This window comes from Gossypium hirsutum, chromosome D11 (assembly GCF_007990345.1).
Source record: "Gossypium hirsutum isolate 1008001.06 chromosome D11, Gossypium_hirsutum_v2.1, whole genome shotgun sequence".
In the NCBI taxonomy this organism is placed as follows: domain Eukaryota; kingdom Viridiplantae; phylum Streptophyta; class Magnoliopsida; order Malvales; family Malvaceae; genus Gossypium; species Gossypium hirsutum.
Window position 1 is genome coordinate 27,533,030 of NC_053447.1, and position 25,080 is coordinate 27,558,109.

At 29.1% G+C, this 25,080-nt stretch overlaps 1 long non-coding RNA gene across 1 annotated transcript; it reads left to right on the forward strand.

Moving 5' to 3' along the window:
• The first annotated feature begins 1,907 nt into the window (after nucleotides 1-1,907).
• Nucleotides 1,908-4,360, forward strand: LOC121223055 (uncharacterized). The gene is made up of 2 exons (XR_005920395.1): nucleotides 1,908-2,813; nucleotides 3,964-4,360. It is a non-coding gene; the product is annotated as an uncharacterized lncRNA (long non-coding RNA).
• Nucleotides 4,361-25,080: the final 20,720 nt, after the last annotated feature.

Here is a 25,080-nt window from a genome sequence, read left to right on the forward strand (position 1 = left end):
GGTGCCATTGATAGTTCAAGCGACGGTGGAGATGCACGAATAGGATCGAGTGATGAGATAGTTCAAATGGAGGCAAAAAATTTCACTGCCACAGCTGGACATTGAAGCATTACACAAGCTTGATTTGCGAAGAAAAATTGACGAAAATTGGTGAGATTTCCACAAGAAGTATATCGACATTTGGGATCGTAGAATGGAATTCTTACCCATTCTCGAACCTTTTTTCTCATCGGGCACGACAACTTGTTTGGAGTACATGCCTTGGTTTAGAATCGCCATATCTACTGTCGGTGGAGGAGAGGAGTAGGTAACTTCATCCAAAGAGGATGTTGGTTTAGAACTTCGGGCATTGATCTTAGATTCAAATGGAAGTCGGACTAGATGTTCATGGGGATAGTTGCCACCTATTATAAAGCATGAGCATATTCTTCAGGTACACTCCCTAGTGAATTTTTTAAGGATGTTGACAGTGACATACTTGAAGAGAAAAAGGAAGAAAATATGATAAATGATGTTCACAAGTCAAATGGGATGTGAATTTGATGGAAACAATCAAAAAAGAAAAACACCTGAAATAGGAACTTCACATTTTAAAATTGGAAGGAAGAAATCCTCAAAGCAAATTGAAGGGGTTGCAAGATTATCCAGTCAATATGAAAAGCTATGCAGTGCAACTGACATATGAGTCAAGATAGTTTGACTCAAGTTATGGATCCATATAGTATTCCACAAGCAATCAAAGTGCTTGATAGCTTGTCGGAGGAAGTTCCAAAAGCTAGTCCGCTATACTTTTCCTCATTGAAATTATTAATCAATAAGGACAGGTGAATTGTGTTTTTATCAATTAATACCAAGATTAGAGCTTGGTGGCTTAAGACGAAAATAGAGGAGAGTTCAAAATTTTTTAGTCTTTTAGGGTCTTTAGATATTTACTATGTGACTTATAAATATCATCCATGTGTAATATTTGTTTGACTATTTATATATGTTGTATTTATTTATGTGTAATCTGCTTTAGCCATTATTGTTTCATTTCGTGTCTGTTTTAGGATTTTAAGCAACACTTTTGCATTTTTTTTAAATAGAAAGATTTAATTGAGTGGATGATAGTACTTTTTTGAATTCCATCACTGATGATGAATTTTGTACAGATATCCAACACCATCCAATTTTCAGAAAAGCCCCCATCATGGTGACTAATGCATTAAATTCAATTGTTTATTCCTTCAAAAGTTTGGATTCTTTTCATCATATAAATTCAACAAAAAAAAAAAGATGATAGTCGGACCATTAGATTAAACTGTACACTATTTAGATGTCGCAAAAGTTAGACAAAGTAAGTAGATGATAGTCAAGTACTCCAAAGATGACAATAAATGAATCCTAAATATACAATAACGTAGCTTCCAAAATAATTTTAATTTGTATAATTAAAGTGTTTTTTATATTTATTTTACGATTTATAAAACTCTTCTTTTGAATTGGAGATTACCCTTTTCAATGATACTATTCAAAGTGTTTTTTGTCATATTATAAAATTCAACATTTGTTAGTAAAAATTAATCTATTGGTTATTTTCATTTTGATGGGCAAGAGTCCTAACTTTTTGCAAGAAAAAGGCAATCGAATTACTTCCAAGTAAATATATTATTTATAAATAATAGATTTCAAAGCTCAAAGGTTTGGCCCAAAAATGGAGTCCAATGTAGAAGTAAACTTGGGTTGTATTTCTCTGCTTCCTTGACTCTGTAAGTCTCATTTACTTTTGTTTTTTGTTTTTATTATTATTTAGTTTCAATTTATTAGACAGGTGAACAACTCAACTCTTTCTTATAAATTTTGCTTTTTTAAATAGAAAAACAAATATCTAAAAAAACATAGCAGATACATGGACAAACAATAAATGAAATGAGAATATGTCACTTTCTTTTCCAATAAGGTTACAATAAATAACTCTCTCATTCCAGCCATTGGAGATTTGAAAACTCTACAGCTTAGGGCAGTAACGGGCAGGGCAAGAGAAGAACCCGCTACCCGTTTCTTCAGTGATGTCTTTTCACTTATTATTCCCCATTTCTTCATTGATTTTTTCTCTCTCTCTCTCTCATTCTCTTCAGATTTTTGCTCACAATTTTCTTTTAGGTTTGGGTAACTGGAGGCCAAAACACAAAAACACCCCATTTGTTTCTTGATTCTCTCTCTCTATCTCTGTCATTTTTTCTCTCTCATTATTTGTTAGTTTTGGTTTACCAGAGGCCCAAAAAATTGCATCCACAAGCTACAGTAGTTTTAGTTTCAGATCTATGATTTTTTACTCATATTATAGTGGGTTATTTTAGGATTTTTTTCTTCTGCCTTTGATAAGATGTATAAAGTAGCATATTTTAATTTCATTTTTAATGTGTTTTTAGATGATTAATTATGTAAATTAGTGAATTTGATGCTACTAATATTTTAAATTCATGTTTATATACTTAGGAAAGCCTTTGGGAGTGAAAGGAGCGAAAAATGAGCCAAAATCAGAAAATAGAGTTATTTTTAGGATCTACACGGCCTGGGCATTTCCACACGGGCTGGCCACATGCCTATGTGCCAGCCCGTGTCGATTTCACAACCTTCTTCCCAAATACACGGAAAAACCCAATTTTTAGGCTTTCGGAGCATTCTAAAGTCTATAAATACCAATTAGAAGAATACCTAAAGGGGCAATCAAAGAGGATCGAAGAAAACACTCAAAAATCACCATCAGAATCAACTCAAAAGCGAATATTCCTCACGATCGAAGATCTCCATTTAATTTCTATCAAAGTTTTGTTAAGTTTCTTTATGTCTTGTGGTTATCCTAACTTTGAGATGTTTCTATTCAGGATTATGAACTAAATTCCTTAGATACCTAGGGAGGATGAAACTTATAATGAAACTTATTATTTAATTTTTGTTTTTACGTGATAAATATTTGATTCTTGTTCTCAATTATGTATGCTTATTTTGTGTTTTAATATTTTTGGGATATTAATTCATGTTTAATGTGCTTATTTTAGTGGAGCAAAAGTCCCTATTTAAGAGTAGATCTAGCATAATTGAGTGGAGTTATATGCAATCCTAGAAATAGGACGACATAAATCTATCAGATTAGACTCAAATCTAATAGGAAAATCCATAGATCGAGTTAATGCGACGATAAGGGTTTTAATTAGAGATTTCAATTAATCAACCTAGAGTCAGTTATTCTTACTCTCGAAATAGATATTAACATAATTTAGGGATTTCTACGGATCAAAACACAAGTGAATAAATCATTTAATTCAGATTCATAATAATAGGTGAAGTCTAGGTGGATTCTTTCGTAGGTATTGTCTATCTCATTGGTTATCTTCAATTATTTTCCTATTTCATTCTCTGTTACGTTCTTAGTTAGATTAGTTTAGTAATTTTAGATTAAAAACAACCACTCTAATTTGTTGGCTAAATAATAGAAAAATAGTAATTACTAGTACTTTTAGTCCTCGTGGGTACGATATTCCCTACTCACCATAGCTATACTATTGTTCGATAGGTGAGCTTGCCTTAGTCGTATTTATAGTTAGTTTAGTGAGCATCAGCCTTATCCATGTTTCCTAATTAAAGTGCCTACATTTTATGCTCTTGTCAACATGTTTTAGGGGACACAAATAAAAGGTATGACCTTGCATAAAAAAAATTGGAAAACATGCATGTTCCAGGTAAGACACAATCATGTCCGATGATGGTACTAGTTTAGTCATTTTCCAGTCTATATGTAATTAACTCTCCGTCCCTGCTGAGAGGATGGCCACATTTTGTCATTCTTTATAGTGCAACACCCCTCATTACATGCTACTGTCATTTGGGACCTTTTCTTCCTATTAAATCGGTATTTTACTTTAAATTTACTTTTGTTGGCTAGTTTCTGTCTTTGCTCACTTCTGCTTATTTTGATTATAGATTTATAATCATTGGCTGGAAATATCAAGGGTTGGTGCATAAGCAAACAGCTGGGGGGGGACACCGCATACCTATTTGGTACATTGTTGGAAATACTGTGAAAAGGAATACATAGTTGCCAGGAGTGCTGAGGAAGTTCTTATGAAGGCTCGTCATGAATACGAAAAAGGCGTAGAAGTTTATCAGGATCTAGATGTTCTTGACACTTGGTTCTCAAGGTTGATTATTCAATTTTAAACTCCATAACTATAATATCATCTTTTTAGGATGGAAAGTCATTCTTTACTTAGAGTTTCTCTCTCTTTTTTGGTACATGATTAGCTTTCTTCTCTAATTGATTGGATAGGATTATATGATGTTGTAAGCTAGAGTTCACAATAAATCTTTGTCAATTCTATTTTTGTTGTCCCTTTGGTTTTATTTTCTTATTATGTCGTGTTTATGTTAAGGGCATCTAATTAGGACACATATTATTTAAAAAAAAGAAATAAATATTTTCTCATGAAAAAAAGATACAATTTGCAAACTTTAAGACACATATTTTCTCATGAAATGTTGGGATTTTTATTTTGTACGTCTTGGGCACCAATGCAAAAGTTTCCCAATTTCGAGAAATATTTCAAAGGTCTAGAGCAACAATAAGTCAATACTTTGCAATTGTACTCGAGAAAGTTTTAAGGATGATCATTGATATAATTTTACCAAATGATCATTATTTTAGCTCAATACCTGAACAAATACATAATGATCCTAGATATATGTCACATTTTAAGGTAAAAATTTAAAATTATATTATTATATTTTAATATTTTTAACTAAATATATGCATGAGACTAATGATTATTTGTTCAGAATTGCATAGGTGCAATTGATGGTATACATATTGCTGCTATTCTTCCACTAAATGAACAAATTCCCTACATTAGAAGAAAATGTGTCTCGACTCAGAATGTTATGGCAATATGTGATTTTAATTTGTGTTTCACATTTGTTATGTCTTGGATGGGAAGGATCAACACATGACACTAAAATATTTCTTAATGCAATTTGAGATCAAAAATACAAATTTCCGCACCCACCAAATGGTAAGATATTTCATTTATTTCTTTTTTTAAATAATAAAGTATAAGTTTTTAATTGATAATTAAAAAAATAAACAACTTTTGAATTAATGGTTTATCATATTATTGAATTAATGGTTTATCATATTATAACATGTAGGAAAATATTTTTTTTGTTGATTTTGGATATCCTCAAATGAAATGTTATCTTAGACCATATAGAGGATATCAATATCATTTACCTGAATTTCGTAAAGGTAGACCTATATCTGGTAGATAAGAGATATTCAATCATTTACATTTGTCATTACGTAGTGTGATTGAATGAACTTTTGGTGTTTTGAAAAAAAAAATGGGTCATTTTAAATGATATGCCAAGTTATAGTTTTGAAAAACAAACAATGATTGTTGTTGTTACAATGACAATACACAATTTTATCCGAAAACATGTAGGTCGAAATGATGCAGATCTAATGGAATACAAAAATATTGACAGGGCATATGAGAATATTATTGATCTAGAAGATGTGCATAATGGAGAAAGTGATGAAACTGATGGTGAATCAATCAATTAAAGTGGTTATGAAATGGAATTAACAAGAGATGTTATAGCTTGTAGTTTAATGAATTCACTTTAAATTGAAAATGCTAATGTAAAATTTTTAATATTTATATTGGGTATACAATTATTAACCCTTTTTGAAATTCAATTCAAATACATAGAATATTTGAATTTGTTAGGTTTGTGTTTTCTACGTTATGTTAATATCTAATATGATTTATATATTCAAATTACATTTCACAAAAAAATAATACAAGTTAATTTAAATATATTTAACTTTTCTAATTCATGTATTAAATATTAATTATAATTTAAAATAAATTTTATTATATTTTATTACAATCTAATTGAATGTATTTCATAAATAATAACATTAACGAAATTTAAATACATTTTTTTCCTTAACATCGTAATGTCTAAAATAGAATTTTTATCTTTTTAAAAAGCACTTTTTCACAACAATACTAAACACTTAAATCTTAAACCAAACTTTTAATAAGCACTTTTCCACAACACTTTTTAAAAGCACTTCTTAACAACAATGCTAAACTAGCCCTAAATCGACCTCTTATTATTTCCATCCCTAAACCCTAAATTCTTAAAACGCTAACAACACCATAAAATCTAATTATTACCCTAAAAATATCCTAAACCCTAAAAACATTATCCTAAATTCTTAAACTTTAAAAACAAAATTTTGGCCAGAGAGAGAGGAAAACACGTCCAGTTGGATGCATTTTCTTCTCTCTCTTCAAAACCGACCTCTTTCGATAAATATGGTGAAAATCAGCCTAATCACTCAATTAAGTTTTAAAATCAACATTTATGCCTCATTTAGACATGAAACAAGCACTCTAAAAACCGTTTTTTTAAAATTTATCTATCATTTGTTTGGTGCAAATAAAAAATATTTTATAGATCTTTTTTGAAAAGAAAGTCAAATTTTAAGAATTAACTTTTTATTTATTATTGTTAAATGTATTTATTAATTTAGTGTAAATTTATTTTATATTTATGATGAAATATTATTTATTTGCTACATGTTACTTTGAATTTTTTATTCATTCAAATTAGTATTATAATTTAGTTTCTTATATGGTCAAAATTTGTATATTATTTAAAAATTAAAAGAGATTATCATTATTAACGATAGGTGACAATAATTAAAAACACGTTATAAAAATTAATTAAAAATTAAACATGTAAAATTACATGTAACATATGTGACATTAAAAATGATTTAAAAAATAAAATTACAACTAAACATAAAGATGTGAAATTAAAAAGAAAATGATTAAATTCTCTAAAAAATAGTTTTTAAATTATAAAATGTTAAAATTATATAAATTTCTAAAAGAATCCTTAAAACTCTAAAATTATAAAAAAAAATTTAAAATTTTCATAAAATTGTAAAAAGAAAAAAGAAAAACACCAACAATCTTTGCAAAAACCCAAATCAAATTATAAATGAAAATGAATATCAACAAATGCACGTCCAAATTCTGTTATGCTTAAAACTCAAATCAATGCCGAAGTTTCCAATTTGGGTTTTTTTTATCACATTTTCTCCATTTTATCTGTTGTTTTCTTTTTCGAATTTTTCTTTTTTGTTTTCCAGGTCCGACTGCCCCATTAACGGAAAACTTAAGACCAAAACTAGAATAAGTAACGGTGTTTATATTCCCATTTTTTTTCAAAGTTTTTATATTACTTTGTAAGATTATATCTATATAATTTTTTTTTAATAAATCTCATCATTTTACATTAGAATAACTATATTTTTAGGTAGAGTGCAAAGCCTAGAATACAGTAGCTCTCAGAAAAAAAAAACCTACTAAATCAAAAACTAATTCGATATTTAATCCGTTTATAAAATGTAAATTTAAATCGAACCGAATTCTGTTTTATTTAATATATAATTAATTTTAATTTTTTATGATATAAAAATAAATAATTTATGTTTAAAATTGTGAAAAAATTTAAAAATTATTTTAAAAAAATATTTATGAAAAAGACATTAAAATTTTTCAAATAATATTCAAATGCTATAAACTAAACCTCATTTTATCAAAATAAGTCACAAAAAATTAAAACATAAAAGTAACATGAAAAAGTCGAAAATCAAATCGAACCAAAATGAACAAATATAACCTACCTAAAGTAATTTCGTATATAGATAGCAGATCCGTTTGCAAATTTATGCATTTGCTATTTTTTGTTTATGTTGTAAAACATTGACATCAAAATACCAAGTAAATTTTCTTAGAAGTTTCGTGGTCTATTATAAACGTAGTAATTATTTAGAACACAACTCACATACAAGGTTAAACTTTTCGCACGTGTGTTATTATTTATTTAAATATAAATAAAGGATACATAACAAATTTTCCACTATTAGTGTATCAAGTAATTAAAGTGGAACATAAAGTCTAATTTCTAATATATTATTTAAGTTTGTAACTAAGTTTGTGTCTCGAGCCAAATAAGCTCCAATTTAATTAAAAAAATAACAAAAATATCTTTATGTAATTAAAAAAATTTATATTATTTGAGGATATTTCAGTCATTTTATTTTAAAAAATAAATAAAAATATGCAAATAATGAAATTTAAACTTATACCAATTGTATTAGTAAAACTTTTACTTTACCACTAAACTAAAACTTTATTTTGATAATTTTATACATTTTAATTTTATTATACATAATTTATTACCTTTATCAATTGTATATATATTATCTATTTTATTATTAAAGCCCCTAATTGAGTTGGTGTCATAAGTCAATCGACACCAACTCAATTGGAGAAATTACAAAAAAAAAAATCTTTTTGTAATTAAAATAAGTTATACTATTAGGTGGTATTTTAGTCTTTTTTACTTTTATGAAACAATAAAAAAATGAATGTGGTTGGAATTAATCCCATGCTACTAGTATCAATAAAATATTAATTTTACCACTAAATAAAAACTTTATTTTAATATAATATTTACATTTTAATTGTATTAAGCGTACTTTATTGACTCCATTAATTGTATATCTATACTTGATATTATTTAAGCCCCTTGCCCGACCCGATCGCCAAGTCCGAACTACAAAATGCCACATTCGTTGCTGTAGCAACTACAAACATTTAACAATAAAATAAAATCATAATACATGTAAACATAAGTTTGTCAAACATTAGACATGATATAAAACCTTTCTCAAGTCTTATACGAGCCTACATATGCTCTAAAGTTAAATTGAGATCAAATAAGGACCAATTTGTAAAAGTTTCAAAGCTTCGGGTTGACGTCGCGACGTGGGGATGTTCTTCATCACTTCGTGACATACTGACTTGGCGTCGTTGTGACGACGGGGTTCCTCATCACACCGTGGCCTAAGGTCTAGGGCTCGTTCTGACGACCATCACCCGATGTCGCAACGTGACCTCTGTTTTTGGTACATTTTAGGTCATTTGGTACCTATTTCATGGTTACCTTATAATTCAATTATTTTTTGCACAATGCAGAACTTACCTATACAAAATCACTTCAATGTAATACCCAATCATGTCCAAATAACCACATTCATCATCAATTCAATTTATAACATCTACATGGCCTTTGAACACACCATTCTTTTATCAAAGTATACATGTCAATCATTCATCTTTATCATTATCAATTCACACTCGATATTACCATTTCAAATGCCATAATCACAACTTAAACCATTTACCAAAAGCATACCATCTCAACAAGCATTACCTTTAGGCAAAATCATACATAAAATAGATTTTAAGCTATACTATCATTCAAGGTTAATCAAATACAAAACACCTATATACATGTCACAAAATCAAGATTTAAATGATTGAAAGACTACCAAATCAATAACGAAATAGTGTGAGCTTTTCGTTGATCCATTCGACAAGTTCCACAAGTTGGCAATGTTTAATAAGTTCATAGGCATTAAACATCAACTTACCTCAATTTACAATTTAAGACAACAAGCTATTCAACTTGACAAATTTGCCTAAACATGGCAAATCAAATATAAAAAATATGAGTTAACATTTAACCACATCATATAATAATTTAAACATATAACATTCCAATTCACTTATAATCAACATTTCAATGCCATTCACATAATTAATCAACATTTAATTAATTCAATATCAAATTCATATAATTCCATGTATAACACTTTCATTTACATAATGACTAAAATATAACCAATGATTATGCATATAAGTTTACCAAAATATCAACCTTTCATAAGTCATTAGGTTCATTTCATTCACTATCTATAACTACAATCCATTTCATTTCTTATTCATCTCTAGCAAACATGTATATGCATATAAGTCTCACTTTATAATATATTGCATATCATTCCTGAGTCTATTGTCTCATTAATACACAATTTGCCCCAGGGCTCATTTTTGATTCATTTAATATAATAAATTTCATGGCACATGATATTTCACGTATCGATTAAGCATTTTTTTCATTTATAACCCTATTAACCAACACAGACTCAGAACGGATATGTGAATCCGTCACCCCGAGTTGCTCGACTACGATCTGGTAAAACCAACACCTCGGATTACTCGACTACGATGACTCAAGTATACAAATTATCACCCCAAATTGCTCGACAATGATGGTTTCCAAAATAATAACCTAACCCTATGACATGCCAACTATATTTGACTCTGTCCAAACAGTTGATAGGGTAATTAAGTATCAATTCATTAAATATCTCAATTTGTAATTCACCATATTCAAATTTTTAGTCAATTTATCATTTTTTATGATTTAGTCCATATCTCACACTTTGTACCAAATTGCAAACAATTCAAATTATTATTAAACATACACAAATTCATAATTAAAATATATAACAATTTAAATACAATCATACCATATGAACTTGGTTAAACAAACACCTTGAATTGCAAAGACTAATCGATACTTTTACCTTTTTCCTAGTTATCCTTGATTTGTTCAAATTCACGATCTATACAATAATTCAATTCAATTTATCAATTCTAAACAGCTTATAGCATCCTATTTTATGCATGAATCAGTTCAATTTCATTTTCTAAATGCCCCTAAAGTTTTGCATTTTATTCAATTTAGTCCCTAAAACTGAATTTGCAATATATTTCAAATTTGAATTTTGATTTCGAAACTGATCTCAGTTACATCATTTTAAGACTCTCTACCACTCAAAAAATTGAACAATTTGACCAATATATATTGGTAGAAATTTTATATAAATTTCAAAATTTATACACTTTAGTCTTTATGTTCAAAAACTAGCAATTAGACTTTACAAACTAGTCTTTTTTTCACTTCTAAGCTTAAAATCTAACAATTTAGTACCAGTTTCATCAAGGATTCATCAATGGAAACTTTTAAAAACTTTAACATTTTTACAAATTGGTAAATGAGCTAGCTAAATTTAGCTCTCACGACTTCAAAAACATAAAAATTACAAGAAAATGACTAAATTGAATATACCAAATTGAAGGCTGAAAGTTTGAGCTTCCAAACCTTATTTTATTTCTTTTTTTCGTGAATATGAATATGATCGACATAGGAAATTACTTTTGTTTCTTTAATTTTAATATATATATATACCTATATTAAGGCTAATTAATCATCATTAATTAATTAAATTTTTATTAACTAAAAATTTAAACAAATTAAACTAAGATAGTGGATTTTAGCTCATCCACCACCGCATGTCATGATAAAATTGGTCCAATTTTTTAATTGATTTCCTGGTTAATTAAAAATTCATAGCGATAAATTTTTAACAATTTATATAATTTAGTTTTTATATCTTAATTAATTATCAATTCCATAAAATTTAGGGATATAAAATTAATTAACATTTGTACTAACCTTGTAAATATTAAATAATAATATTTACATATCCAAACATCGAAAATAAAATTTCAGAATAATTATTTTTGACACCATTAAAAAACGAATTGTTACAAAATTTATATATGAATTTTAAAAGAGATAATGTTGACATTTATTACGAGTTGTAATGTGAGATGTGGAAATGGTAATCAAAATTAAGATATAAAAATATCGTCCAAAAATTTGGAGTTCGTATAAAAAGTAAAACATTTGAGAGTGGTATATATAAAGTAGATAATGATGTTGAAATTTTGAAATGTAGTAATATTTAGGTGGCACGGGGAGGTGAGCATTATCAAAGCACTCATTGCTAATATGGTGGCTTTCAACTTGTAGTGGAAATCATAAAGTTTGATGGATAAAAATTTATGGCTAACATCCCACAATCTTTGTTAATTTTTTTGTTTATTTTTTATTAGCATTATATTTATTTAGATTTGGTAATATGAAAACTTTTATAAAATTAAATATTTTGGTATATTTAATATTATTTCTGAAATATATGTAATTTATATATATATATTCTTTTTATAAAGAGTTGGTCCTAATGAAGGATATTAGAGACATTGTTATCATAATTAAACATTTGGAAAATTATTTACAAATAGTATAGTCATATATTTTTAGTTTAAGGGTGTAAATTTTTTTCAAAAAAAATAGTTAAGTTTCTCTTTTTTTCAAAATGGTTTAGTTTGAGGGCCTTTATAATTCATTTTGACAGTTCAAGTATCTAATTGAGTACAAAAAAAAACAGAAGCAAGGACTTAAATTTTTTTTAAAAGCTTGAGGGCCTTTTTGATGTATTTTGAAAGTTCAAGTATCCAATTAAGTGAAAAAAAAATTTAATTACTTTTTTTTGAAAAAGTTAGAGAACTTTTTACACGATTAAACTTATATTATTTACCTTAAGAAAACGTTAAGATAATGTGAATTTAACTTTTTATGGTAGGTAAGATATAAATAAGTAAATGTCAGAAAGAAAATGGGATTACGTGTGTCAGCTAAATGAAACGAAAATATGTTATAAAATATAATTTATAATTAAAAATAAAGAGTAGGAAGTCTAATGAGGAAATATATTTTTTATAGCTGAATTAAAATTAAGTGATTTTTAATTAAATATTTGTAAAAGATATGAGCAGATAAGATTAAGAGTGCTCTCATTTTGTCTTTGCAATTAATTAAATAGTTTAGATGTTATTTAATATAAATGGTGTATTTCTACAATTAAATAAATTCTTTAAAATGTAGTTTCAATAATTCGCAAGTGGCTTTTTAATACTTGTATTTACAATTCATCTGTTTCATTTCTAAAGCTATGACGATTGTTTTATCACATTTAATATTATTATAAACGAAAGGGATAATGATTTTTTTTTAAAGAAAGAAAGAAAGAAAGAAAATGATTAAAATGGTAAACTATTAAAATAGTCAATTTTGTTTAGCGCATGTTACGTTTTAGTCACTTTCGTTATCGCGTCGTAACATTTTAGTCACTAAGTCGTTAATTGCCGTTAACGGTGTAAAGGTAAGCTGATGTGACACGTTAAAAAATCATTTCAAACAAAAATTTTAGATTAATTTATATAATTAGCCCCCATGTTTTTTCGTTTTGAGCAATTTCATTTTTTCTTTTATTTTTTTAACTTTCCTTTTTTTCTTTATTTTCCAATCTCTCCTGCTTCTCCCTCTATTTTCCTATCTTTTTTATTTCTTTTAACTTAGATTTTTTCTTTCATTCTGCTTCAAGATCCACTACCACCATAGATAAGTAATTCGAGTTTTTACATGGGAGGAATGGCAGGGTCATATAAATAAGCTAGATTCAAGTGCATTATGGTTTTAGTGTACCCACCAGTAGACTCGGGAGGGCTTGAGAAGTAAGTTACAAATTATGTTGGGTAATGCTAATAGTCTCTGCTTTGCAACATATAATTGGATAGAGCTGTATACATGAGGCCATTCACAAAGGTATGTACCTACCATGTATAACATATATCGTAGTGTTGATAGTTTATGCATGATAGCTGGACCTTAAAATAATCACTGGATTTCTTTTCTTCTGTTAGGGGTTAGAAAGCATGTACAGCTTGGCACAGAAAAGCATTCAATTGAAACCAATGGCTTCTGTAGATAGGTTGGAATTCTTGGGGAAAATGCTATGGTGACATATGGGGATATAATATCAATTTGCATTCTCTGTTAATTCTCTTTTTGATTCCTTAACCTTAAATTAAATTGTGCTTTGGGTATTTCTTAGGTTGTATTAGCAGAATATGCTTGAAAGGATTTGGTCCTTGGTGAGTTGTCATATTTCCCTCTTTATATATTTCTGTTTGTTAGTAGTACAATTTTGGAGCCGTATCATGAAATTAGAGCTTAGATTTTTTTGTACATTCTCTTGAGATATATATATGTGTGTTCTTTTCATTAATATGGTTGCATATGCCATAGAGTTATTGACTGCTGGGAGTGACCATGTAGAAATGCTTTTACATGAAGAGTGTTAGAACTTGGGGAAAAATAGAATGAGAAGTCGAAGCAAATGAAAAAAAAAATTAAATGACTCAAAACGAAAAAATATGAAAACCATTTGTATACAATAACTTAAAATTTTTATTTGAAACGATTATTTGGCGTGCCATGTCAACTTAGATAAAATATACGAAAACATTATTATTGTAGAAACAAGTATGCATAATTAATTAAATGGTGCATCATAAAATTTTTTCAAGTATATATTTTGTTGTAGTTAATGTATATGTAATTGTTTTTGTAAAATTGCAGTTGAAGTGCTAGAATTGCATAGTGAGATAAAAAGTTGGTGTGAGGTTTATTCGATTAGTATATTAAGGAATTACTTACCATTTTAAATAATAAATTACAAAAAGTTGGAATCTTTATTACAATATTTTCCTTTTCCTACAATTTTAGAATATCCTTTTCCTTTTACAATATCATTTATTGTCAGACACTTAACTATGACACTTATACATACATAATTACAATGTTTTAACATTATTTTATAGATTTTTTTTCCAAAAACTTTATTTTGCCTCAAACTTAAAATTTATTTATTTTTATAAATATTTAAATTTGTTTGTTTTAGTGTGAAATTTTATAAAAATATCTTATTATATAGAAAATCTTTTTTAATTTGGTGAATCTGGAATTAGTTTTTCGTTATTTTTATGTTAAATTTTGTAAAGATCCAACAAAATCTCAATTCTATATGCATAATTAAATTGTATTTTTATAATATTTTTATCCTTCAAATGAACTAAATTTATCACCAATAATGATGATATTGAGTAGAAATAAAGCTACAGGGTTTTAGGGGTAAGTATTCGGCTTTGCCAATTGGTTCCGTCTAGACAAGTTTCAATATTAGTTGATTCGAAAGATTGAAGTTGGTTTAACCAACCTAATTAAATCATTTTATCTTGGTCAATTAAGTCGGTTAATTGACTTATTTATATATATATTAAAAAATATATTTAGATTATGTGTTTTATTATAATTATATTTAAAATAAATAATATTGAAAAATATTCAACCGACCTTTAAGTGTTAGGGAAGTGGGTACTTCCCTAATACTAAAGTTGTTACCCACTTCCCTAACACTAAAGTTGTTTAATGACAATTTTCATATTTGTGTGTTGGCAATTTATTGAATGGTTTGAATGGGGGCTGATTATTTGGAGGATATTTAGCCCAACATTGAAGATCATATTAATAGGGAAACTCACACGGAAGATTGAATCAAATTAAAACACTTAAGATAATCTCTTACAACATGGACATTTGGATTGAATTGAAAATCAATGAGATTAGCTGCCAAGAGTCCACGATTGGTTTATTCTCTATTATTATATTGTAAACAAGTTATTGTATTACTGTTTTTATGGGATTCTGATAGTCCTTCTATGTTAGCAAGTCTCAAATGAAAATCTATTTAAGGGAGAGGCTCTGTATAGTTTGTTTGGTACTGAGAGTTTTTCACACTTATTCTGTTCAAAGTAAGCAATGTTTCTTTAAGTGAAATTGTTAATAAAACCATTTGTGTTAAGGTTTTACTTGCAAAGTTCACATGGGTGAACCTAGTGGTGAGTGTATTTGTGTTCAACGTTCAAAAGTGGGGAGAATCATTACAGGGTGTGTGAGAGGTTAGGGTCACTTGTTCTAACTGTTAAAAGAGTGAATATTTCTCACTGAGTTAGGCTCTGCAGATGCAGGGAGACCGAATTACGTAAACAATTCTTGTGTGTTCTTTGTGTTTTTAGTTTCCCATTTTGGTGCTAGAGAAGTGCTCACTTCCCTACCACTCTTTCCAAGCACTTAGATTAATTTGCAAGTAACAATTTATTAATTTCAAATAAAAATAATATATATTAAGTTGATTAATTCAGTTGATTCGATTATGAATTGTAATAACTGATAATCAATTGACTTACCCATTTTAACTGAGATCATAAACAACTGAACTAATAGAACTGATATAACAAACATCTACTTAATCAAATAGAGCAATCATTTGTTAAGTCGATTACAATTGATTATGTTTACCCTTACGTGACCCTCTAAAATTTTCAAGCTATTTTCACCTCGTAATATCACTTCTAAAAATAATATTTATATTTGAACCCCAAGATTTTTTAAATTCTTTATACCATCCCAACTTTTTAAAATAAACGTAAAAATTTTTTGGCCCCTCTAAATTTTGTTTGGATCCTAATAAAATATATAGTTTGCTATGACAGAATTGGTAATAAATTTGGTTTAAACCTCATTAATTAACTTAATTCCATCCTTATCCATTTTTTATAGAAAAAGAAACCTATAACTGGCTATAAGACCTTACAAATCAACATTCCTAGCTTGCATAATTCCTAAACCACTAAACTTCCATGCTCCAATAAGAGAACTCTCAAAATGAACTAATCTAGACTCTCCTTCTACAACTATATTGGCCACTTAGTTAGATGCACAATTAGTCACTCTATAAACGTGGTGCATTCACATAGTCTATTGCCATTTGCAGAGTTTGCTAAAGCTTCTCATTAGCGTTGGACAACTTCTTTAATTCTCCATGTTATGAAACCAACGTACCACATTTAGATTATCATATTCGATTTCCACCTCTTTGTCGCCCCTTTCCCATGCCAAACTAAGACCATTAAGAAATATCGAAAGCTTTGCATGTAATATAGAGCATGTACCAATATTTTGAACAAACACGACCAACCATTTACCATTCTCATCCTATATCAAACCTTTTGAAGAAGCAATTGCTACTACATTGAACTTTTTCGCAACATCATTAGTATTAAGCTTGATCCATCCAGCCTACATAGTGTCTCTTTCTGACCTATAATATGTTCTCCTTGTAGTTTCCATAACATGCCTTACCCATCCTGTAACATCCCTCGTTCGACCTGACTGCCAAGTCTGAGCTGCATGATGCTACATTCGTTGCTTGAGAAACTACAAACAGTTTTGCCCCATTTAACCTTTCACGCATGTTATGTATCATTCATATTCAAAATATGCCATACAAACATTTATGGATCCCACACGAGCTTATGAAAGCTCTTTTGCTAACTTGAGTTTGATTTAGGACCAAGTTGTAAAATTTTAAAGTTCTTGGATCGACGTCACGACTTCATAGTCTCATGTCGCGATGTTGCCAACTCAGTGAGTTACACCTAATGTCAAACACCTCTATGTTATGATGTCACTTATTGTCAAAACATGTCATGGTGTTGGGGGCTTAAAGTCGCGACGTTGTTATTGCTTTGGCAACTTAACACTTTAGTACCTATTCATTTGCTTCAACCAAAGCAATGTCATCACACAACCTCACATATTATCTTCACCTATGCTAAAAACATGTAATTTTCAAGCTAAAGTAGGTTTATAACACTTGTGATAATAATCATTCAAAAGGCCTAAACATTTAGGTTCAAAACTTAAACATAATCAAATCATCAATTAAATAACTTATGATTTCTTTCTATATTCAAATCCTAGCATAGAAATATGTTATATGCAAATTTGAAAAAATAAAAAAAACATCAACTAAATAATATCATTTGATATACACACACGCGCTAAGTTCCACAAGCAACTTAACCTTCAATGCAAATTCAAGCAAACCATTTCATCAAGCATTTGACCATTTCCATAACACCTTATTAGCCGAATTCAAGCAACTTAACCCATTCCCCACTGTTGTTCTTGAGCTCCTGAATTGTGTTCTTTTTTTCTTTTTAGCCGACACAATGCTATGGAAATACGACGTGTTGCTATCTCCAAAACGCAACCAATTTGCTCGTTCATGTTGTTCCGAAAATAACTCCTCATTGTATACTTTTAAGATTAGTGTAAGCTTTATCTCTGTTAGTTCTGCCAAATTTTCTTCATCTGGAGTATTCGCATTTAATTCTTCTAATCTCACATTCCAATAGGCTGCTTGACGCTGCCTTCCCAACTGATTCACCTTAGCCCAATAGTTTAGTTTTGTTCCTATTGCTTCAAATTTAATAGGAACCTCCTTTTCGTCTTTTTCCCACCACTTATATTTCACTTTCAAGGCCTTTTGTCAATTACCAAATTCGCATTGAATTTGAATTTTGGTTGTCGTTGTCCCTTCTACTTTGAACTACTATCCAATATATTTACAAGAATTGGGCAGTGATATGACATAGAATGTGTAAGGTGTCTTACCTGAAAATTTGGAAACATTGCTCACTATTCGGAAGTCTGCCTCTCTCCCATGTAAATCATTGACCCAAAAATCCTATATCTGTGAGATTACAATCGTTTAAGGCTTGGCGGAATGCCAACATTTGATTCTCTTCTCGTTGACGCTCTCCTTTCTTTCAAAAGGAAAAGGAATTTCATCAAAGTCTCCTACCACTAACCAGGGTAGGTTGTTGGTATTATTTAAATGTCGTAGAAGATTATAAGAATCCCTCTTGCAAGGTTCCTCCGGTGATCCATAAAACCTCGTAAATCTCCATACTTTTGCACCTTCCTCTTCTGTTATTTCAACACCAATATGTGATGATGAAAAGCTTCGTCATTGAATGTTATACTCTTGCTTCCAACCCAACGATAGTCCCCTTTTAGTGGCATCTGCATTAATACACTTTTTTTGAATTCGTTCCATCTTTTTTACACTTACTTTGGTTTCCATGAGAAATCAAACCTGGGGTTGTATATGTCTCACTTTGTTTTTGAGATGCCTTACTGCTCATGGGTGCTCCAATCCATGGGCATTCAAACTTAGTAGTTTCATTGTGATCGGTCGGTTTGCTTTTCAGTAGCCGTCGATATAATAGGAGAATTTTTTGAATCCACTATATGAGAAACAATAGAACTCATTGAATACAACCTCTGTCTTTTCTTAGTATCAATCACTCCAATAGGAATTTCCTTCGTGTTTGATCTAAGCTCCATATACCTCACATCCTCTCCTCCATAATTTATCCCTTCTAACCTAGTGGTGTCCTTTCCTCTCCTTCCTTGATGTGGGCTAAGGTTTGGATTAACTCCAGCCAATCTCTCCCCATTGTCTCCTAATTGTCCCCCAACGATCGATTTGGAACTCGATCTATCTTCTCTCAGCCACTTGCTATCTTCCATTTACCTCATTCTTATCGGTATTCTATTGATAGATCCCATCCAAAAGCAACTTATGATTCCAATGTTAATTTAACTGGACAGAAACCTTCTCCATGCTCTAATTGCCACAGATAGCAAAATAATAAAAGCTTTTCGTATTGAAACATAGCATATGTTTTTCGTTTTGATGAATAGCTATCATTTTCTTTCTTTTTAGGGGTTTTCGAACATCCAACTTAACTCTCACCCTCTTAAATTTTTTAATTCCCTTAGTTAGTGAAGCCACATCATACTCCATGAATTTTCCAATAAAATCACCAAGTTGGCGTGCCATTCCTTCGGACATGAAACCTCTCGATAGATAATGTATTTGTACCCAAAACTCTGTGAAATATAATGGTACTTGCAGCGACCGTAACCCCTTCTCCAATCGTTGGAACAAAATTAGGTGTCTATTGAAGAACCACGGTGTACCCTTGATAACCCTTTTAATATTGATCTAATGATAAAACCTAAACAGGGTTCTTTTCTCTCCTAAGTTTTTAATAGAAATTCCGCCCACTGGATGCCATACTTCTGCTAGCGCCTGTCTCATGGATGGAATGTGTACCACACTCTCCGTTAATACCCTCCCAACCGAGCACAACTCATAGTCCTCATCCTCTTCATCATCGGATATATTCGAATTTGCTAGTTCTTCATTCATCGTTTTAACACTTAACGGTTTTTCCTTCAACTTTTGCAGGACTTGAAGCCGCCACAAAACCCTAATATTTTGATACTTTGTGCAATTCAGCAGACAGAGAAAACGTGCTATTCAACAGACTTTACCGAATTTTTATTTCACGTAAATAATATTTTTAATGAAACTATACATGTGATACAAATTAAAATTGTTAATTTATTATGTAAGTTTAAATATTATACTAAAGAAAAAACTTATACTATTATTGAAGTTTTTAATTGAGTTGACATAATAAATTAATTAGACATTTAATTGGAAAATGATAAAAAAAATTATTCATTTTGTAATATAAATTATATTATTAAAAAACGATTGTTACCTTTCATATTTTATACATAAATAAATAATTATTTTTATAATAAAATTTGAACTAAAATTTTAATACTTCAACTAAACTATTTCTTCCACTGTTTTATTTGATTTTAATAAATTTTTTTTCTTGGACGTCAGAAGCTAATTATAATTTTAACAAATTTAAAATCTACATATTATTCGTCAAAAAAAAATCAAATATATTAATCATAAAAGGGGATACATACCGACTTCATAAGACTAGTATTGACGCTTACGTGGATTTTTATTTATTTTAAAATATTTATCTAAAACTTCTAATTTATATTTAAACCTACTTAACCTTCAAATACTTATCCCAATTTTTAAATTTTATACTTTAATAAATTTGAATTATTAACTTAATCTTCTAAAATTCGTTGAAATTATTTTAATTAACTTAATCTTCTACTTTTGAAATCAAACCATTTTGAAGAAACAATTCATAATAAAATTTGAATTTGGATTATTAATTTTCTTGTTATTATTTAGAATATGAAAGATAATTTTAATTTCTTTAATATCTCATCATTATCTTTTTTTTAATTTCTAAAAACAATACATTAAAAATTCAATCCTAAACATGGTGTTACTCTCTGAATTCTATGAGATTTTTATCTTAGAATTTTTATTTGTAAACTTATAATTTGATCCACAATTATTTTATTTCTTGAGTTTTAGATTTCTTTTTGAAGTGTTAACATTTAATACTTTAAATGTTTTTTTATAATAATATTTAATTTTTGTTTAATACAAAATTTGTATACAAAATTATTACATAGGACAACTAGGTAAATAGTTTACTTATCACTCAATGCTAAAAATGTTTGTTAGATTTTATTTTTAAAAACACTTATATTTGAAATAAATTATCTCTATACTTTTGGTAAAAATAAAAATTTCCAATTATTATTTTTAACTTTGGGAAATTATTTGATACATAGTTAATGGGGTTTTTTAACTCCATAAGTAGGGTTAGGGGTTGACAAATGTTTCATAAGGGTATAGTAAAATATTGAAAAACATATATATTTTTTAAAAAGAGTCACGTATCAATTTTTTAATGGTGTTTGTGGAATAAAAAAAGTACACCACCTGTGAATCAAAAACTCACCTTTTATCCAAAACTAATATAAAATACTATATTAATAAGATTAAACTTATTTAAAAATGGATTTCAATGATCAAATTTTTTACTATCAAATAAAAATTATATTTAGTACATTTTTACTAATATGCCAAACAATTTTGTAATATAAATTATGTAATTTTTTAAAATTCAATACTTAATTTTTTTAGCACTTCAAATTCTAACTTATCAAACAATACCTTAATTTTTAAACTTTAAATATTTTAATTGGCTCTTTAAAGTATTAACATTGTATCATTCAAGTGCTTTCATCAGGTTAATCGTTAATCAAGACATTAAATGCTAGATTGAATTTGATGTGGAGCATATCTAAAACATGTGATCAAATTTTAAACATGCTTGTCAAAACCATTTCTTAAAAACAAAATAGCTTGAGAATTTGGGAAACTCAAAAGAATTTTAGTTTTGACAAAACACGAGGTTTTGATTAAGAAAGTAGGAGTCACCATGGATCTTTCTTTTCGGTGTGATCATTATTGATAACTCTTAAAAAGAATTATACTTCAAGCATCTAGATTGAATTAATTGTTTGTAATTAAGTAAACATGTTTGCATTTTTAGATATTTTTAGAACATTACATAACAAAGTTTGGATTGTGCTAGAAATGTTATTATTTGCTTCTTCTATTATTGGGGAACAAAGGTGTTGTTTGTGGTTGGCAGTAGGTCCAAGGAAGAGAAAGAGAAGAGAAGAGAAAAAAGAGTAGGAAAATGAAGTGAAATATTGCCATGACAAAATGTTGGTTAGATTGCCAACACGAATGCCATGGCAATTCCAGGAAGATGACACATCACTCAGTCCGCGTCACTCTCAGCCAACTGTACTTGTACTAGATATACCACCCTAAAAATGAGGAAGGAAAAGGTATCTGCTGAGAGGGACAGACCTACCCTATAAAGAAGGAAAGAGAAAAGAGAAAAGAGAAAAAAATCTAGAGAGAAAAGAATTAGAAAATAATTTTTTTCTCTCTGCATCAGGTTCTTGTGAAATCTCAGAGAAAGAGTGGAGAGTGTAGCAGCTTAGAGAGCAGAAGAATTACAGACGCAAGGAAGGGGAAGAGAAATCTACCATGGGTTTTACATCAAATCTCATTATTAGAGTAAAAGTTAGAGTAGCGAAAGCTTTTTGTAGTTCTGCCTTTATTTTCTAATTTGAACTTTATGATTCGTGAATTTAGACAATGATGTTGAATGGTTTTGTTATACATTTGAATGTTCAATCCATGAGCTAATTCTCATTGGGTTGGAATTATTTGGGTGAATTTTTATTATCTTCAATGCCCATGGTTTGCTTTTGAGTAGGATACTGTTTCATTCTATTAGTGATTATTTTAAATGCATGCATGCAAGCTCTAGACATAGATGATTGTATGGTATGTTATTAAATCTAATTTAATTCTAGAAAGATTAATTAGATTGGATTATAATCGGTTGATACAGGCAAGCATTCGAAAGAATATTTGTAGCACTCTAGTAGAAGTTGCAATCTATACAGGGACAGGGAGAAAAATCTAGATATCATTCTTGAGTTCTGTAAACATACAAAAACTTTGAATGATAGTTCAAGGTCTGGCTTTCGAAAGAAGCAGGCTGCAGTAGTGAGTCTCTGAGTAGTAGAATGGTTAAAATTTTTCCATGGCATTATTATGTTATAAAAATAAGTCCGAGTAATTCCAATATTTATCATTCAACAGTACAAACTCTTTCCCACTTATTCATTGAGAATTGCCACATGATTTTAATTGTCCTAGCAAATTTTCATTCATAATTGGTTTTATTAATTCATTCATTACATTTCTTTATCAATTAGTCACGTGTTTCTTTTGCACATTTTAACTAGTCAATTTCATAGTAATAGCACAACTAATTATTTTAATCAATTCCAATCCATGCGGAGACAATACTCACCTATCACTTTATTACTTGATTCGACGTGTATACTTGAACATTCGCATTACACATTCACACGCAACAATTACCTATAAAATAATCTTTTAGAAAAAAAAACACTGAAGTTATTTAATAAAAAAATTAGAGTATATGGTTAGAAAATCATAAAAAGTGTTGAGGCAAAATGAGTTGAGAGTTGCTAAGTGGCACTTGGCAGTGCCAACTGTATACTGCCACTGAGGTGGTTAAAAAAATTTTATATTTGGTTTGACAATTTAATAAAGAAAATCTTTGGACCTAGTTATGTATTATTATATTGAAGATACTTTGGTCCATTTAAGGAAACTCATCATTAATAATCTGAATATTGTATTGGATTTGAATGAATAAAATCAACCATTAAAACATGAAAAATAGATGAAGATTATGTAGTTGTTTTGGAAATTAGATCTTCGATTGATTGTACTTTGATTATTGTGATTGTAATAGATATTTTCAAGGTGTTACTTTGTATTTACTTAGATTCTATGTTAGCAAGCTAAATGAATAAATGTTGTAAGGCTTGTATAGGTTATATAACAAGAGCTTATTAAGTGCATTCTAATTTTAAATTGAGGAGCTACTTCGTGAGAAAGTACAAACTATTATTGTAAACATTGTTGAGTGTTTACTACCCAAGTGCTTAGGGGAAGGATTTGGAGGTGAGTGTTCTAGTCTTTAGGTACAAAGTGAGATCTCAATACTTGGAGAGTTATATAGTGTGAATAACTTGTTATATTGTTGACTAAGGATAGTGAAATTTCTCACTTATTTAGGCTCTACAGACGTAAGGAAACCGCACTACATCAACAAATCCTTGGTGTTATTTCTTATTTAATTTATATGGTGCCAAGTCGCAGTGGTCATCCTTGGTAAGATTTCTATATTTTTTATTTTGTTTGCATTGTGGGGTAATCTTAATCAACTAGTGAGAACATGAATTTCCATCCAATTAATACATAAACCTAATTTGTTAAGCATTCACACGCACTAATAATTGTTTAACGTTTAACCATCATTCTAACTTAAGTAGAGCTTCATGGAAAGTTACTTAACTAGAAGATCTTAAATGTATAACCCTGAACTCAACACCTATCACATCATGTACCACAAATGAGTCATCATGGGACAATCTCACAGAGTAACATGCTGTGACTAGTTTTCCTTTTTAAAGAAAAAACTTTTTGTTATATCGTATGATAATACCTACAACGTGGCTAGCTAATTATCATACGATTATAAAATAATTCTTTTTTCCTTTAGAAAATCTCCTCAGTGAAATCCACATGACAATCCCACCATGGGGTAGTTAAATTGTCATACCATTACAAGAGACCTTTGATGGAAGTCGTAGGTCTTGTTTAGAGACCTTCTCCCACTTAATCTTTTAAAAACATGCAAGGTTTTTATGTTCAGTTTCAATCATGAATGATTAATAAATGCATGACAAGTACATGTGGCATTCTTTTCCTAAACTATATGACATGATCACCATACATATACATGAACATACTTTAGCAGTCAATTTAAATATCAACATGCCATCACAGAAAAACATAAAATTAAATTACTCTAACCAGTCAATGTTTTCATGATTTCATCCTACAAAAAATAAAAATAAAATTACAATAGTTACCTCAAAGAAAACTTTGGGACTTCTGGTTGAAAGTCAAATATCTTGAATTTTGGGATTTTTCTCAAAATCATAAATGACTTGAAGGACTATTATTACCACCACGGGCTTTCACTGTTGCCACAATTGCGTCGTCGTTTTTGTCAGACCGCTGTC